The 18,302-nt window shown below is 37.7% G+C and overlaps 1 protein-coding gene across 4 annotated transcripts in view; it reads left to right on the top strand.

Moving 5' to 3' along the window:
* ADAMTSL1 (ADAMTS like 1) overlaps positions 1–18,302 on the top strand; it is a 443,211-nt gene that overhangs the window by 36,110 nt on the left and 388,799 nt on the right. The window lies entirely within an intron of this gene.

Here is an 18,302-nt window from a genome sequence, read left to right as displayed (position 1 = left end):
GAGACAAAGCGGAATGAAAACACAGGTACACATTAAATATAAAAGCCTTCATTCTCAACAAGCAGTACTTGATACTGGAGAAAAAGTTCTGACCCAGGAACATACTGAGCAGCATCCTTTCCTTGGTTTCTCCCCTACCCTTTTTCTGAGGTTTGCAGAAAGTAGGCAGTGCTTGATTTTCCAGGTTTATGATATTGGAACACTGATCATTGCCTTTATCTGCAACCCTGGTTTGAACAACAAAGAAAGACACTGTATAAACATTGTCTCTCACCTTTACTAATTTTGTAAGGTTATATGAGGTTTTATTGGGTAACTCTTATAATGTAACTTTTACTAATCTAGTATCACTAAGTAGAATATAATACCTGTTTTTATTTTTCATTAATTAGAAAAGAGACTATACCTACTGGTGCTTGATGATGGACATTTATTTTATTTCAAATGAATTAAAGTACTAGGTACCTTGAGAAGCTGCTCCTCTCTCCAGTTCTTCACCCCCCTACTAAATACTCTGAAATAATATTTATACTGAACTATTTGTCTAGCTTTTTAAAAAATACTTAATACTAAAGATCTGTCTTTCAGAGCTCTAGGTTTGTCTTCAGCCAGCTAATTTAGCTTTGCTCATAAGAAGTTCCAAATGCATAAGACAGTTAATATAATGTGTAACATTGTCTGTCTCCCTGTGTTAAGTCAATGCCAAGACCAGGCTCAAAGGAGGAAACTGCAGCTCCTTTGAGATGGCAACGAGTCAGATAGCTGGCTGCTCTTAGGTGTGACGTGAACCTTTGCACTGGTGACTAAAGAAGATTTAAAGGCCTTCTGAGACCTTTTTGACTTTCTGAAATGCCAAATTCATCTAGCTAATAGTACAAATTAATACTACATTAATATTGTATTAAGAGCATAAATTAATACATTAAGAATACAAATATTATGTTAAATCTTAACTGATTCAACAATGGGTTTGGCTGTTTCATATCTATCCAAATAGCAAAAAATGATCTTCTTATGAAGGATGGCAGAATTTTTTAAAAGTTAATAAACTTTGAGTTAAATATTAAAATTGAATTAAAAAATTTTTGAGGTAAATACGATTATTAGATGAGCAAGAAATAAAAATCACACGAGAGGTGCCTAAAACAAGTAAGATTATAGTATTATTCCAAAGGCATGTGGCTGCCAGAATGGTGTCAACTTAAATACAGAAAAATTAAAGTAAATAGCCCCAAGGAGTCTTAGTCCACAGGAATAGGAAAGATCATTCTAAAGGCCTCATTTCATAATAATTGTGCTAAGAGAAAGTAAGCTAACTTCTCTGATTTTTAATTGCAAACACAGATATTCTGCCATGAAAATATCGATACACTAATACAGGCTTTAGTTAGCATCTTATTTCTATACTGTATAATAATAAATACCAAAAGAAAATTTTCAATGGTAAGATTTTGCTTCTTAAACAAATGTTTGTTTTTTTCTCTAAAAGACATCTCATCTCTATCATAACATCCAATTAAGATTCACAGGACTTGTTTTAAGAGGTTTTAGAACTATCAGCTCAAGTGAGCCCCAAAGCAGGCTTTATCTGTTATTCTTCATCTGGTGTTATATGTTATCACCCTTGTTTTCCTTGGAAATGTTTGAATTTTTGTTTAAAAGAAAGATATACAAGTTCAGAGTGGGTATGACTACTCATGTCATTTGTATGAGATAGTCTTTTCATTTCGTTAAAGGAGATTGCATATTTTGGAACATATGCTTAAGAGTTTGCAGTTGCCTTCCTTTTACTTTTTGGGTTAAAGCCTAGTCTAAATATATTACCAAGACTTCCAATATTTCAGGTCATATATCTTAGGGGGGTGTATTGTTCCAAGATCTGATCTCCTTTCCGGAGGCAAATGCGCTAAGGCCAATGACTGAATGTTTAGGACCAATTTATGGCCTGGTTTATCCCATAAGCCAATTTGTTGGAATAAAAGATGGTTAGAAATGTGTTTGTTGTCCATAACATTTACTTGCCATATCAGGAATCTGTAACTCTTAGATGTCTTTTTCTGTTTATTAAAAAAAAAAAAATCCTTACGTGATTTGTTCAGTAGCCCTTCTAAAGTTTGTATATCTCCTCAATTTTAATTCATTCATTCAATAAATATTTATTGAATACCTACTATGTATTAAGCAAATTGGTAGGTATAACTAAGGATAGAAATCCCAAAGGGCCAGAGTCTCAAGAATTTACCAAATTACTAATTTGCCTCTGAGTTTCTACTGATTATAGTTGCAAGATATTTTAAGAACTAAGAGAAGTTCCCCCAATTCTATAAATAATACATCTGTGGAACTGGGTTTTAAAAATATTTCATATGTATTGTTATTTTATTCTGGTAGCATCATTTTATATATTAATGCTTTCTTTTCCTAATTCAGTTGTATGAATTCCTCCTTTTTTACAGTGCTTAGCACACAGCAGACATTCAAATGTTTAATAATTGGCTTTTAAACAGTATATGCAGTATTGTCATTTTATTTCTTCAATCTCTGCTTCAACTAAAGTGGAAGAAAACTATGTGATATTAAACATCTCTACAAAAGAATTGGGAACCTAATCCCTATACCACAGAACAAAGGTTGGTGGAACCAATTCTACTTTTGCAGAGTTAAGAAAATATTTCAGACTTAGACCTAGACTGAGCTGGGAAGGATCTTAGAGCTAATCTCCTTTCTAATTCCCTCTTTGTTATTTCCCTTCCTCTTTTTATTTTTATTTTTTATTGTGGTAAGACAATTTAGCATGAGATCCACCATCTCAACCAAATTTGAAGTGTTCTATACAGTATTGTTAACTATACCAGCAGTGCTGTGCAGCAGATCTCTACAATTTAGCCATCTTGCATAACTGAAACTAGACTCCTTGAATGGCAAGTACTATTTCTCCCTCTGCCCCAACCTCTGGCAGCCTCCCTTCTACTGTCTGCTTCTATGTACTTGATTAGTCTAGATACCTTATATAAGTGGAATCACGTAGTACTTATCCTTATTTCTGACTTATTTCACTCAGGATAATGGCCTCAAAGTTCATTCATTGTTGTTATTTCCCTTGCTGTGCAGACTGTTTACTTTGATAGTGTCCTACTTGCCTACTTTTGCTTTTGTTGCTTGTGCTTTTGGTGTTATATCTGAGAGATCATTGCCAAATCAATATTAGAAGCTTTGCCCTTGTATTTTCCAGCTGGAGTTTTATAGTTTCAAGTCTTATATTTAAGTCTATAGTCCATTTTGAGTTAATTTTTGTATATGGTGAAATTTTGATAGCAATTTTATTCTTTCACATGTGGATATCCAGTTTTCCCAGCACCTTTCCCCATTGTGTATTCTTGGAACCTTTGTCAAAGATCAGTTGACTGTGTATGTGTGAGTGTTTTTCTAGGTGTTCTATTGGTGTATATGTCTGTCTTTACACCAAGGTGTCTTTACACTGGCATATCTTTACACCAGTACCATACTGTTTTAATTTCTGTAGCTTATAAAATGTTTTGAAATCAGGAACTGTGATGCCTTCAGCTTTGTTCTCTCTCAATATTGTTCTGAACATTCCAGATTCTTTTTTGTTTCATATGAATTTTAGAACTGTTTTTTCCATTTCTATAATAATCAGTTACCGGGAGTGTGACAGGCAATGCATTGTATCTATAGATCACATTGGGTAACATGGACATTTTAACAATATTAACTCTTCCACTCCATGAACATGGAATGTTTTACTGTTTATTTGTGTCATCTTTAATTTCTTTCAGTAATGTTTTGTGATTGTCAGTGTTCAAGTCCTTCACTTCCTTAGTTTATTCCTAAGTATTTTATTCTTTTTGATGTGATTGTAAATGAGACTGTTCTCTTAATTTCTTTTGTGGATAGTTTGTTATTAGTGTATAGAATTGCAACTGATTTTTCTTTTTCTTTTTTTTTTTTTTTTTTTGGACGAAGTCTCGCTGTCTCCCAGGCTGGAGTGCAGCGGCACTATCTCAGCTCACTGCAAGCTCCGCCTCTGGGGTTCACGCCATTCTCCTGCCTCAGCCTCCCGAGTAGCTGGGACTACAGGCGCCCACCACCATGCCTGGCTACTTTTTTTGTATTTTTAGTAGAGACGGGGTTTCACCGTGTTCACCAGGACGGTCTCGATCTCCTGACCTCGTGATCCGCCCGCCTCGGCCTCCCAAAGTGCAGGGATTACAGGCGTGAGCCACCACACCCAGCCTGATTTTTCTATATTGATTTTGTATCCCTCAATTTTACTCAATTTGTTTATTAGTCCTTCGTGAAGTATTTAGAGTTTTCTGCTTATAAGATCATGTCATCTGCAAATAGAGATAATTTTACTTCTTCCTTTCTTTTTTGGATGCCTTTTATTTCTTTTTCTTGTCTTACTGACCTAAGACTTTCAGTACTCTTTTGAACAGAAGTGGCAAGAGTGAGCAACCTTGCCTTGTTCCTGATATTAGAGGAAAAGCCATTGAGTGTGATGTTAGCTGAGGACTTTTCACATATGGCCTTAGTTATTTTGAAGAAATTTCCTTCTATGCCTAGTTTGAGAGTTCACATCATGAAAGATGTTAAATTTTGCCAAATGATTTTTCTGCATCTATCAAAGATGATCATGTGGTTTTTATTCCTCCTTCTGTTATGGAAGTAGTTCTTAATCCTAGTTACACTTTAGAATCACCTGGAAAGCGTTTAAAAAAAATACAGATATCTGGGCCCTACCAAAGAACAGTTAAATTAGGATCTCCTGGGGTAGATTCCTGACATCAGTAATTTTTTCAAAGCTCTCCAAATGATTTTAATGTGTATCCAGAGTTTAAAATTGCTGCTGTCTTGAAGGGGGTGATAGTGCAATGATGAGGTTTATCTCTAGCTCCCTGAAAAAGTAGAGGTTAGGGTAAAGAAGAAAAGAAGAATTTTTGTTGTTTGTTTGTTTTTTGAGACAAGGTCTGGCTGTATCGCCCAGGCTGGAGTGCAGTGGTGCCATCTCGGCTCACTGCAACCTTTGCCTCCCAGTTTCAAACCGTCCTCCTATCTCAGCCTCCCGAGTAGCTGGGATGACAGGCATGAGCAACCATGCCTGGCTAATTTTTGTATTTTTTGTAGAGACAGGGTTTCACTATGTTGGCCAGGCTGGTCTCTCCCTCCTGAGCTCAAGTGATTTGCTCACCTTGGCCTCCCAAAGTGCTGGAATTACAGGGATGAGCTACCACAGGATTTTCTGATAAAGAAACTTCTTTTATGTTAAAAGGAGTTTCTGTGAAATGATCGAGTCCGCCATGTGGGAGAGAAGTCATGGATACAAGCATGTCAAGATGTAACAGTGGGGATTGCCCTAGGTACTACTCTTTATCTACTTTTCTGGTACATACACAGTTGTCTAGTATTAGTCATCATCAGCCTTGCCCAAAGTATTAAATGAACTAAGTGATTTCTAACTTATTCTTTCATCCTTTTATTAATTAAGCCTACAAACATGATCCTTTAAGCTTCCAGCTTGTTGGTGAATGACCAGGTTAATGTCCTAGTGATTCTTGGGTAGTTTATGCAAATTCTCTGAGACTCACCTCTCCTTAAAGTCATTAAACTTCCTATCCACAGAGTTGAGTTGAGTTGAGTTTTCCATCTTCAATTCAGCATCCATCCCTCCAGCTCCTCCCTCACCTCAACTACCAAAAAAAAAAAAAAAAGAAAGATTTCCTAATGCTACTTGCATAATTTCTTGAATTATTCTTCGGTTTGGGCCCAATTTGTAGAAAATAGAAAAGAGTTATCTGACCCTGTTTTCCTTAGTTTCAGTCACTGAGAAAGAGAGAGAGAGATGGAGACAGATACTGGATATTAAAAGCAAACAGAGGGTGGTCTGTCCAAATCATATACAATGGGGGATGGACAATTCACCTGGAGGCAGGAAGAATAACTATAAAACACTAGGTGATATTACATCTATGCATGGATCATCAGCTGAAGCCCCTAACTAATATACCAACCTCAAATAGCTGCAGAGCCAGCCACTGCCTTTGGGCTTTGGAGTAGGAATCCCTGGTCCAGATAAAGACCCTTTCCTACTTAGGGAGAGAACCACATGTTGTGGGAACCAGAATTTGTGGCAGTGAGTTTCATTGCCTACTTTGTGGATTATTCATTCTATTTTATTTTTCATAAAACTACTGATTTTGAATTTTGGCACCACTGTTCTCTACTTGTATGACATTGGACTAGATTTTAGTTTCTCTGGGATTTTGTTTGCTTATCTGTGAAATCAAGTGGGCAGTGCCTGGAACAGAACAAGTGTTCCATAAATATTTGTTGAACAGACATCCAAGGTGCCCTTCAACTCTGAAATGTGTGCCCCTAAAAGGGAGACAGTTTCTCCTCCAGATATGCAGTCAAGCCCATTTTGCTGTTAGATAGGAAGAGGAGCAAAAACTGCTCTTCATATAAATGGTTTTAAAGAAAAATGTTGTGACTCTCCAGACCCCTGTTTTGCAATGAACAGCTGGGTGACATGGAAGGATTGGAGAACTTTTGTCTCTAGCCAAAATAATTCATAAATTTCCAGCTCAAGGCTTGTATCAGGAGAGGTTGTTAGAGTCCTAGAGTTTCATAATATACATTTTCCTCAAGGGGAAGATGGAAAAGTTGGACTTGATGTTGCTAAAACACATTTGTTTTTATTCTCATTCTCTGCCTCTTTTGGCTACTGAGCAAATGTAAGATCATTTGCAAACCTTATGGCATGTGTGTGTATACTATAAAGTGCATGTCCTTCCTGCTAGTGGATCTTAAGCCAAAGGCAGCAATCCCCCGACCCCCATCCCTAGCCATCTTTCAGAGGAAGCAAATGCATTGCAATGAAAAACACAACTTATAATAAATATATGAAAATAAATGTGTTCATTAAAATAGAGCCCAGTGTTTTTTACTTTGGTAGCTATTTAATTTCATTTTAAACTTTTCATCTTTTACTTGTTATAGACAGATTTTAATCAGATTTCAAAGTTCAAAAATTAGAACAGATGTGAGGCCGAAAGTTCTTCATGGCCTGAAATTATCTTTATAACATTTCCTTCTGGATGTTTCTTCCTTCTTCCTTTGGCCATTTGTTCTTTCCTTCCCTCCTTCTATCCCTTGCTCCCTTCTTTCCTTCCTTCCTTCTCTCACGAAATATTTGTAAAGCACTAACAATACACCAAGCATGTTGCTAGATTCTGCAGCTCAGAGACCAAACAGACTGCAAGGGAAAAAAGTAAATAATTGTCAAAAACTATTTACTATTTTTTATTTTAGATTCAGGGGGTACATGTGCATGTTTATTACATGGGTATATTGCATAATGGTGGGGTTTGGGCTTCCAGTATACCCATCACCCAAATATTGAACGTCGTACTCAATAGGCAGTTTTTCCACCCCACCCCCCAACCCAGCCTTTCCTCTTTTGGAGTCCCCAGTGCCAAATATTTCCATCTTTATGTCCATGTGTACGCATTGTTTAGCTCCTGCTTATAGGTGAAAACCTATGGTATTTGATTTTCTGCTTCTGAGTTAATTCACTTAGGATAATGGCCTCCAGCTCCATCCATGTTGCTGTAAAGGACATGATTTCATTCTTTTTATGGCTAAGTAGTATTGATGGTGTATATGTACCACATTCATTTTATCTAGTCATCCATTGATGGACATTTAGGCTGATTCTATGACTTTGCTATTGTGAATAGTGCTGCAATAAACATATGAATGCAGGTGTCTTTTTTATACAATGATTTCTTTTCCTTTGGTTAGATACGCAGTGTGGGATTGCTAGGTTAAATGGTAATATGGTTTTCTTTTCTTTTTTCTTTTTATTTTTTGAGACATATTCTCCCTCTGTCACCCAGGCTGGAGTGCAGTGGCACAATCTCAGCTCGCTGCAACCTCTGCCCCCCGGGTTCAAGCGATTCTCCTGCCTCAGCCTCCTGAGTGCTGGGATTACAGGCATGCGCCATGATACCTGGCTAATTTTTGTATTTTTAGTAGAGACAGGGTTTCACCATGTTGGCCAGGCTGGTTTTCTAAAAGTAAAAGAGGCATGGGTGCTACAGGATGGTATCCTAGAACTTTAAAATGCTGGCCTTTTGCTACCTCTCTGCCTCCTCTCCTGGTGAGCTCTTTACCTACAATGTCCCTCCCTCCCCATACTCACCTGTGAAAATCCTAAATGTTATTTAAAGCCACCTTCACCTGTACCCCTGAGTCTCACCATGCTATATTTGTGAGGAATTTGTTTGCACCACCTTTAATTCACCTTTACATAGTCTGGCTGTGTTATCGTTATTCATATGGTACTGTCTCTAATTACATTATCAGTGTTATGGTCTCAGGTTTTATTTTCCTTTTCTTTAAACCTTCTTGCCTTGCACAGAGTAGGTATCTAGTCACTGTTAGGTGAATTTACTGAATTAAACATAGGGTAAGAACCTAGTGTAGTGCTCGAGGGAGCAGGAGGAGGAAGCGAGGGCTGAATCGCAAAGTCTCCTTTCTCCCATCACATTCTTGGGACTCCTATCACCCATATAGGACCTCCCACCTAAGATACTTCCTTTGTAAGCTGTTGCCCTCTCCTCAATCTCTGCCTTTTCAAATTCCTTCTGTATTTAATATTCAGATCATTCCTATGAGTTGTTCACCAGGCATTATGCTGTTGTGTGTTCTATTCTGATTCGTGTGGATTTGTTCAAGTAAATAATAACTTTGATAAGAATCAGGGAGGCCACCATTTTTGTGTCTTTCACAGTGCCTTGCTTAGTACTAGTATAGACTGGATACCCAATGAATGTGTTAAGTGACTGCAAATTGGAAAACATTATACAAAAAGCATGTTAACCAGGAAGCACTGCCCAGGACTCACTTTCCCCATTGGAGTGCTTATTGTACATTGTCTCATTAGATTTTTTGAGCAGTATGTTCAGAGCAGTTTCTGGCTTCGTTAGAAGCTGGGCATGACCTTTATGGTCTACAGTGTCATCATTCTCACCTTTTTCTTTTCTGATGACATGAGTATACTCCTCATTTTCATAACTGCAGCCCATATTTGTGAAAACTTGATGCTTTGCCATAGCATGTCTTTCTTTGAAGAACAGGCAGGGATATGTAAAATCATACTTGTTTGGAAAAAAAAATTGGCAGTGATTTTTCTAGTTATAGTTTAGACATACCAAACAGTCATAATAGCAAATAAGCCAATTTGAAACTTAAAGGACAAACTCCACAATTCAGCCTATAATATTCTCATGTGGGTCTAAATTTTAATTTACCAGCTTTGCAGCCTCCTAACTGTTGCTCAAAAATCTGTAAAAGTGCAGAGGTGCTTTCCTTGGTTCCATCTGGTCGAGAGAAGATCAAACAACCAGAGAGGATGTTGTCTTAGACTGTTTACCCCAAACCTACATAATTTCCATTTGTATCAAATTTAGTCTCCACAGTAAGTTTTAATAACTCTCTGGATATACATAAATCAGTGTTTCCAAGTTGGCACTACATTCAGAACATTTTTATAATGACAGATTAGGATAGAGCAGAAGTGTTGAATTACAAAACTGAGGTCACAAAAATATGTTATCTATGCCAAAGAAACACTTTTAAGTCTAGTTCACAAGTTACAGCACCACTTTTCAATCTGGACCTTCACTCTCCCCTGATCAGTTTAAAATTGCTTTGAGAATGCGGCTTTAAGGCTGACTTTTCTTTTGGCTCCCTAGGGCCCTGTTAGTGCCTCTGGCACAGGGGATGAGCTAACATGGCACCAGGGATGTGTCTGTTCCCAGCCAGCTCACCTACTGATGGATGATCCCTGGCAGCATGCCACCTTGTTGTTTCTTGTATTATTACAACAGAAAGCATTTTCAAAAGCCACATTTATCAAGTCATCATAATAGTTTGGCTTGTATATCTATCTATTCAAAAAAAAACTAATCTCTCCCTTAGCACTAATCTGTTTGAGCCATGTGATGTATCCCATGTAGAAAAGGCAGTGGAAAACTGCTTCTGCATGGGATTCAGGGACCTTTCAACTAAATGCTTAGGAGAAAGAGAGGTTTTTTATATATGCTTTTGAAAGTCCCAAAGCACCAAGAACCTCTGTTTCCGCCTTTCCACTGGTGGTTATACGTACAGGGGATGCATTTATTTCTAGCATTTTAGTGGCTTTGTTCAATGAAGGAGATTTAACCTCAAATGAGGGAAAAATGTGAATGTTAGCCTCAAAAAAGGACAAAGACACATTTTAATGTTTCAGGTCAGTTTCCATAGGCAGGTGTTACCAGGTTAAACATTACTTGTTATGAAGAACATTGTAAGCAAATTTCTTATTATTTGAGGTACAGGGTTATCTGGAAGCATGTGGCAGAGAGGAGGGGCCTCAAAGTACATTTTTAAAGTACTAAAAGAGTGTAATTAACTTGTTTGTAACACAAAGGATAAATGCTTGAGGGGATAGATACCCATTTACCATGAAGTGATTATTACGCATTGCATGCCTGTATCAAAACCTCTTCTGCACCCCATAAATACATACACCTACTAGATACCCACAAAAATTAAAAATTTTAAAAAAGCATTGTCCTGAATAAATATATATTTATTCAATGTTTATTAAAAATAATTTAAATATGTTAATATTAATAAAGTACTCACTAGGGATGCATACCGGAACATGTCTAATTGTTTAGAGATATGATATATAATGAAGATACAGTATAAGCATTGTTATCTGCAGATACTTTTAAAGAAGAGACAGTGCTGAATTGACTCCTCTTGTTGGGAGCAAGCCCCCTCAAAATAATGCTTTCACATAAACAAGTTGCATTGTAATTTTTGTTTATGATATTATAAATTAGAATTAAATGATAATTATTTTAAACACAGAATAAAATGTAGAACATGATAGAATGACATTTTTAAGTACAAGAGCAAAGCAAAGCTAAGAAAAAGATTAGAATATGGGACTTGTGAAACCCACAGGGATGGCTTGTCATCTAACTCCTCTTTCTCTCCCATGTGAGGTAAGACCACAAGTAACCATCTCTTATGCACAGACTCCAGTTCTAGTCCCTGGGTGTTCAGTATCCAGTTTGAACCACAGATGAGGACAGTGAGCATCTGAGAAGAGCTTTACACACAGGGTCCAGTGGTTCATATAGTTTCCTTTTTCATGGTCAAGTTGATTGGTATCAAGTATTTCCTGGAAGAACCTCTTACAATAATGTGTCTGTGCTAGGGACTACTAGAGGGAGGAGGAGAGAGGGGGTGGTGAGCTGAAAAACTACCTAACAGGTACTATGCTCACTACCTGGTGACAGGATCATCCCTAACCCAAACCTCAGCATCATGCAATGTACCCGTGTAACAAACCTGCACTTGTACCCGAGTCTAAAATAAAAGTTGAAATTATTTAAAATAATAATAACAATGTATCTGCAGAAAATGAAAAGAAGCTGACAGTACACTTGCACTTGTTTCTCTCAGTTGTTCTCACAATTTATTATTCCTCTTGAGTTTTTTGTAAAGAGTCTCAGGAATGTAGAATTTTTATTTTATTTTATTTTATTATACTTTAAGTTCTAAGGTACATGTGCACAATGTGCAGGTTTGTTACATACGTATATATGTGCCATGTTGGTGTGCTGCACCCATTAACTCATTATTTACATTAAGTATATCTCCTAATTCTATCCCTCCCCCCTCCCCACACCCCATGACATGCCCCAGTGTGTGATGTTCCCCTTCCTGTGTCCAAGTGTTCTCATTGTTCAATTCCCACCTATGAGTGAGAACATGCGATGTTTGGTTTTTTCTCCCTGCGATAGTTTGCTGAGAATGATGGTTTCCAGCTTCATCCATGTCCCTACAAAGGACATGAACTCATTTTTATGGCTGCATACTATTCCATGGTATATATGTGCCACATTTTCTTAATCCAGTCGATCATTCATGGACATTAGGTTTGGTTCCAAGTCTTTGCTATTGTGAATAGTGCCGCAATAAACATATGTGTGCATGTGTCTTTATAGCGGTATGATTTATAATCCTTTGGGTGTATACACAGTGATGGGATGGCTGGGTCAAATGGTATTTCTAGTTCTAGATCCTTGAGGAATCGCCACACTGTCTTCCACAATGGTTGAACCAGTTTACACTCCCACCAACAGTGTAAAAGTGTTCCTATTTCTCCACATCCTCTCCAGCACCTGTTGTTTCCTGACTTTTTAATGATCGCCATTCTAACTGGTGTGAGATGGTATCTCACTGCGGTTTTGATTTGCATTTCTCTGATGGCCAGTGATGATGAGCATTTTTTCATGTGTCTGTTGGCTGCATAAATGTCTTCTTTTGAGAAGTGTCTGTTCATATCCTTTTCCCACTTTTTGATGGGGTTGTTTTTTTCTTGTAAATTTGTTTGAATTCTTTTTAGATTGTGGATATTATCCCTTTGTCAAATGAGTAGGTTGCAAAAATTTTCTCCCATTCTGTAGGTTGCCTATTCACTCTGATGGTAGTTTCTTTTGCTGTGCAGGAGCTCTTTAGTTTAATTAGATCCCATTTGTCAGTTTTGGCTTTTGTTGCCATTGCTTTTGGTGTTTTAGACATGAAGTCCTTGCCCATGCCTATGTCCTGAATGGTATTGCCTAGGTTTTCTTCTAGGGTTTTTATGGTTTTAGGTCTAACATTTAAGTCTTTAATCCATCTTGAATTAATTTTTTATAAGGTGTAAGGAAGGGATCCAGTTTCAGCTTTCTACATATGGCTAGCCAGTTTTCCCAGCACCATTTATTAAATAGGGAATCCTTTCCCTATTTCTTGTTTTTGTCAGGTTTGTCAAAGATCAGATGGTTTTAGATGTGTGGTATTATTTCTGAGGGCTCTGTTCACTTCCATTGGTCTATACCTCTGTTTTGGTACCAGTACCATGCTGTTTTGGTTACTGTAGCCTTGTAGTATAGTTTGAAGTCAAGTAGCGTGATGCCTCCAGCTTTGTTCTTTTGGCTTAGGATTGACTTGGCAATGTGGGCTCTTTTTTGGTTCCATATGAACTTTAAAGTAGTTTTCTCCAATTCTGTGAAGAAAGTCATTTGTAGCTTGATGAGAATGGCATTAAATCTATAAATAACCTTGGGCAGTATGGCCATTTTCATGATACTGATTCTTCCTATCCATGAGCATGGAATGTTCTTCCATTTGTTTGTGTCTTCTTTTATTTTGTTGAGCAGTGGTTTGTAGTACACCTTGAAGAGGTCCTTCACATCCCTTGTAAGTTGGATTCCTAGGTATTATTCTTTTTGAAGCAATTGTGAATGGGAGTTCACTCATGATTTGGCTCTCTGTTTGTCTGTTGTTGGTGTATAAGAATGCTTGTGATTTTTGTACATTGATTTTGTATCCTGAGACTTTGCTGAAGTTGCTTATCAGCTTAAGGAGATTTTGGGCTGAGACAGTGGGGTTTTCTAAATATACAAGCATGTCATCTGCAAACAGGGACAATTTGACTTCCTCTTTTCCTAATTGAATACCCTTTATTTCTTTCTCCTGCCTGATTGCCCTGGCCAGAACTTCCAACACTATGTTGAATAGGAGTGGTGAGAGAGGGCATCCCTGTCTTGTGCCAGTTTTCAAAGGGAATGCTTCCAGTTTTTGCCCATTCAGTATGATATTGGCTGTGGGTTTGTCATAAATAACTCTTATTATTTTGAGATATGTTCCATTGATACCTAGTTTATTAAGCGTTTTTAGCATGAAGTGGTGTTGAATTTTATTGAAGGCCTTTTCTGCATCTATTGAGATAATCATGTGGTTTTTGTCTTTGGTTCTGTTTATATGCTGGATTACGTTTATTGATTTGTGTATGTTGAACCAGCCTTGAATCCCAGGGATGAAGCCCACTTGATCATGGTGGACAAGCTTTTTGATGTGCTGCTGGATTCGGTTTGCCAGTATTTTATTGAGGATTTTTGAATCGATGTTCATCAGGAATATTGGTCTAAAATTCTCTTTTTTTGTTGTGTCTCTGCCAGGCTTTGGTATCAGGATGATGCTGGCCTCATAAAATGAGTGAGGGAGGATTCCCTCTTTTTCTATTGATTGGAATAATTTCAGAAGGAATGGTACCAGCTCCTCCTTGTACATCTGGTAGAATTCAGCTGTGAATCTGTCTGGTCCTGGACTTTTTTTGGTTGGTAGGCTATTAATTATTGCCTCAATTTCAGAGCCTGTTATTGGTCTATTCAGGGATTCAACTTCTTCCTGGTTTAGTCTTGGGAGTGTGTATGTGTCCAGGAATTTATCCACTTCTTCTAGATTTTCTACTTTATTTGCATAGAGGTGTTTATAGTATTCTCTGATGGTAGTTTGTATTTCTGTGGGATCAGTGGTGATATCCCCTTTATCATTTTTTATTGCATCTATTTGATTCTTCACTCTTTTCTTCTTTATTAGTCTTGCTAGCGGTCTATCAATTTTGTTGATCTTTTCAAAACACCAGCTCCTGGATTCACTGATTTTTTTGAAGGGTTTTTTGTGTCTCTATCTCCTTCAGTTCTGCTCTGATCTTAGTAGTTTCTTGCCTTCTGCTAGCTTTTGGATGTGTTTGCTCTTGCTTCTCTAGTTCTTTTAATTGTGATGTTAGGGTGTCAATTTTAGATCTTTCTTGCTTTCTCTTGTGGGCATTTAGTGCTACAAATTTTCCTGTACACACTGCTTTAAATGTGTCCCAGAGATTCTGGTATGTTGTGTCTTTGTTCTCACTGGTTTCAAAGAACATCTTTATTTCTGCCTTCATTTCATTATGTACCCAGTAGTCATTCAGGAGCAGGTTGTTCAGTTTCCATGTAGGTGAGCGGTTTTGAGTGAGTTTCTTAATCCTGAGGTCTAGTTTGATAGCACTGTGGTCAGAGAGACAGTTTGTTATAATTTCTGTTCTTTTACATTTGCTAAGGAGTGCTTTACTTCCAACTATGTGGTCAATTTTGGAATTAGTGCGATGTGGTGCTGAGAAGAACGTATATTCTGTTGATTTGGGGTGGAGAGTTTTGTAGATGTCTATTAGGTCCACTTGATACAGAGCTGAGTTCAATTCCTGGATAACCTTTTTAACTTTCTCTTGTTGATCTGTCCAATGTTGACAGTGGGGTGTGAAAGTCTCCCATTATTATTGTGCAGGAGTCTAAGTCTCTTTGTAAGTCTCTAAGGACTTGCTTTATGAATCTGGGTGCTCCTGTATTGGGTGCATATATATTTAGGAAAGTTAGCTGCTGTTGTTGAATTGATCCCTTTACCATTATCTAGTGGCCTTCTTTGTCTCTTTTGATCTTTGTTGATTTAAAGTTTGTTTTTTCAGAGACTAGGATTGCAACCCCTGCCTTTTTTTTGTTTTCCATTTGCCGTGTAGATCTTCCTCCATCCCTTTTTTCTGAGCCTATGTGTGTCTCTGCACATGAGATGGGTCTCCTGAATACAGCACACTGATGGGTCTTGACTCTTTATCCAATTTGCCAGTCTGTGTCTTTTAATTGGAGCATTTAGCCCATTTACACTTAAGGTTAATATTGTTATGTGTGAATTTGATCCTGTCATTATGATGTTAGCTGGTTATTTTGCTCATTAGTTGATGCTGTTTCTTCCCAGCATCAATGGTCTTTACAATTTGGCATGTTTTTGCAGTGGCTGGTGCCAGTTGTTCCTTTCCATGTTTAGTGCTTCCTTCAGGAGCTCTTTTAGGGCAGGCCTTGTGGTAACGAAATCTTTCAGCATTTGCTTGTCTGTAAAGGATTTTATTTCTCCTTCACTTATGAAGCTTAGTTTGGAGAATTTTTTTAACTGGCTCATTGGGGGCAACCTCCTGCAGTATAGCTCCAGTGAGTACTGAAATGCTCATTTGATGTGATGGGAGAAACTGTGTTCTGGTACTACTTAAAATCCCTTGGTGGGGTTGCAAATCCGCTTGTCTTGTTCTAATCTATGGTGGCTCTAAGATCCACAGTCTAAATGGCCCAGGATCCCTGGGGCTTGGATTGCAAAACATGGCTTTATGTCTTTTCTCTTGTAAGGAGCTCATAGATTTCTTTGGATGACTGAAAGAAGAGAGATAGGCTTGTATTCACAGTGCTTTAGGAGGTTGAGGTAGGAGGATCAGTGGTACCCAGGAGTTCATGGTTACAGTGAGCTATGATAGTGCCACTGCACTCCAGGCTGGGTAACAGAATGAGATGAGATGCTGTCTCAAAAAAGCAAAAGCAAAAACAAAAAAACCAGATGGACCATCCTGCTTTAAAATTCTTTGCCATAAGTCCGTATTTGAAAAGCTAGTGATATTCAGGGAAATACAGTAACCCATTCTTGCTTAGCAACATTCTTTGCTTTTTAGCAATCAGAGATAAAGCCTGGGGTGCCATGAGCCTAATATAAGTGCAATTGTCCTTAAAAACCCAGAAGTGTTAAATGCAGAATGACCAGATTTTCTTGAAACAATGTATTGACATCAGGTATAAGTCTGGCTATGTCACCAGAAGGATCTTTTGCTTAGTGAAGAGATGATAAGAATTTTAAGGTAAAGGAGCGATAAATCAAATACATGCCCCTTTTTAAAAAGGCTTATATGAGAAGGGGGATGGGGGAACAAGAAGCTAACAAGTTGTTTGACCCTAGAGAAAAATCTTTTAATTTTTCATGTCATTTCACCTCTTCTCAGGTTGTTAAATGACAGTTGAAACTATAACATCAGGATTTTAAGAAGTGGAAGTTTAGATGTTGTATTATGCGTTAATGAGAGACAAATAAAGTATGTATCCAGTATATACTAATCTCTTAAGTGAATTAAAGACTGAATAATTCACACATAATAGCTTGTGATTGACATTATTTCTATTTTTAAGAGATGGAATTAAATCAAAATGTGACTGGGCAGGAGTAAAGTGGTGATTAAGCAAATAAGGAACTTATGATGCAAATTTGAATTAGAATACATATATATATATTCCACCCCCCCCCCCCCCCCCAGATGGAGTCTTGCTCTGTCGCCCAGGCTGGAATGCAATGGCACAATCTCGGCTCACTGCAAGCTCCACCTCCTGGGTTCCAGTGATTCTCCTGCCTCAGCCTCCTGAGTAGCTGGGATTACAGGTGCCTGCCACCACGCCTGGCTAATTTTTGTATTTTTGGTAGAGACGGGGTTTCATCATGTTGGCCAGGCTGGTCTTGAACTCCTGACCTCACATGATCCACCTGTCTTGGCCTCCCAAAGTGCTGGGATTACAGGCATGAGCCACCACACCTGGCCCATTTTTTTATTTTTATTTTTATTTTAAGTTTGGGGTTCATGTGCAGGATATGCAGGTTTGTTACAAAGGTAAACGTGTGCCATGGTAGTTTGCTGCACAGATCAACCCATCACCTAGGTATTGAGCCCAGCATTCATTAGCTATTCTTTCTGGTACTCTCCCTCCCCACAGCCTCCCCAGGCCCCAGTGTGTGTTGTTACCCCCCATGTATACATGTGTTCTCACCCCTCATGTATACATGTGTTCTCATCATTCAGCTCCCGCTTGTAAGTGAGATTGATTTTCTGTTCCTCCATTAGTTTGCTGAGGATAATTGTTTCCAGCTCCATCCATGTCCCTGCAAGGGGCATGATCTTGTTCTTTTTTATGGCTGCATAGTATTCTATGGTGTATATGGACCACATTTTCTTTTTCCAGTCAATAATTAGTGGCCATTTGGGTTGATTACATGTCTTTGCTATTGTTAATAGTGCTAGAAGAAACATACGTGTGCATATTACATTTTTATATTAAAATATATTCTAATACTTATATTTTGTTCTTTCATACTTGACCCAGTTTCTGAGTTCATAATTGATATAGTTCTGAACTCCCTAAACACAGTGCTGTAACTATTTTATAGTTTATATTGGGAGGACATATTTATTTAAATCCTCTCTTATCATTTGTCTATTTCTCAGACATCATTTTGGACTCAAATTTCAAATGTTTGTTTTCATCCCCAGAGGTAAATTTTACTTTGTTTAAATGTGAAAGAAATGACTCAGCTGTTTTATATTAACGACCTGTTTAAAAAAAAGAAGGAAAATATTTTTTACTGCTTAATTCTCTGACAGGGATTTTGTGCCCAGATGAATGCCTTGGATGAAAAAATTCACACTTGGCAGGAATTAAATCCTTGTGGTGGAATAGTCACTTAGCTACTTATGTGAAATTTATATTCAAATTTCATAAATT

The sequence above is a fragment of the Gorilla gorilla genome, chromosome 13 (assembly GCF_029281585.2).
Source record: "Gorilla gorilla gorilla isolate KB3781 chromosome 13, NHGRI_mGorGor1-v2.1_pri, whole genome shotgun sequence".
Taxonomy (NCBI): Eukaryota; Metazoa; Chordata; class Mammalia; order Primates; family Hominidae; genus Gorilla; species Gorilla gorilla.
Note: the sequence above shows the minus strand (reverse complement) of the source record. Positions and strands in the feature narration are given on the sequence as shown.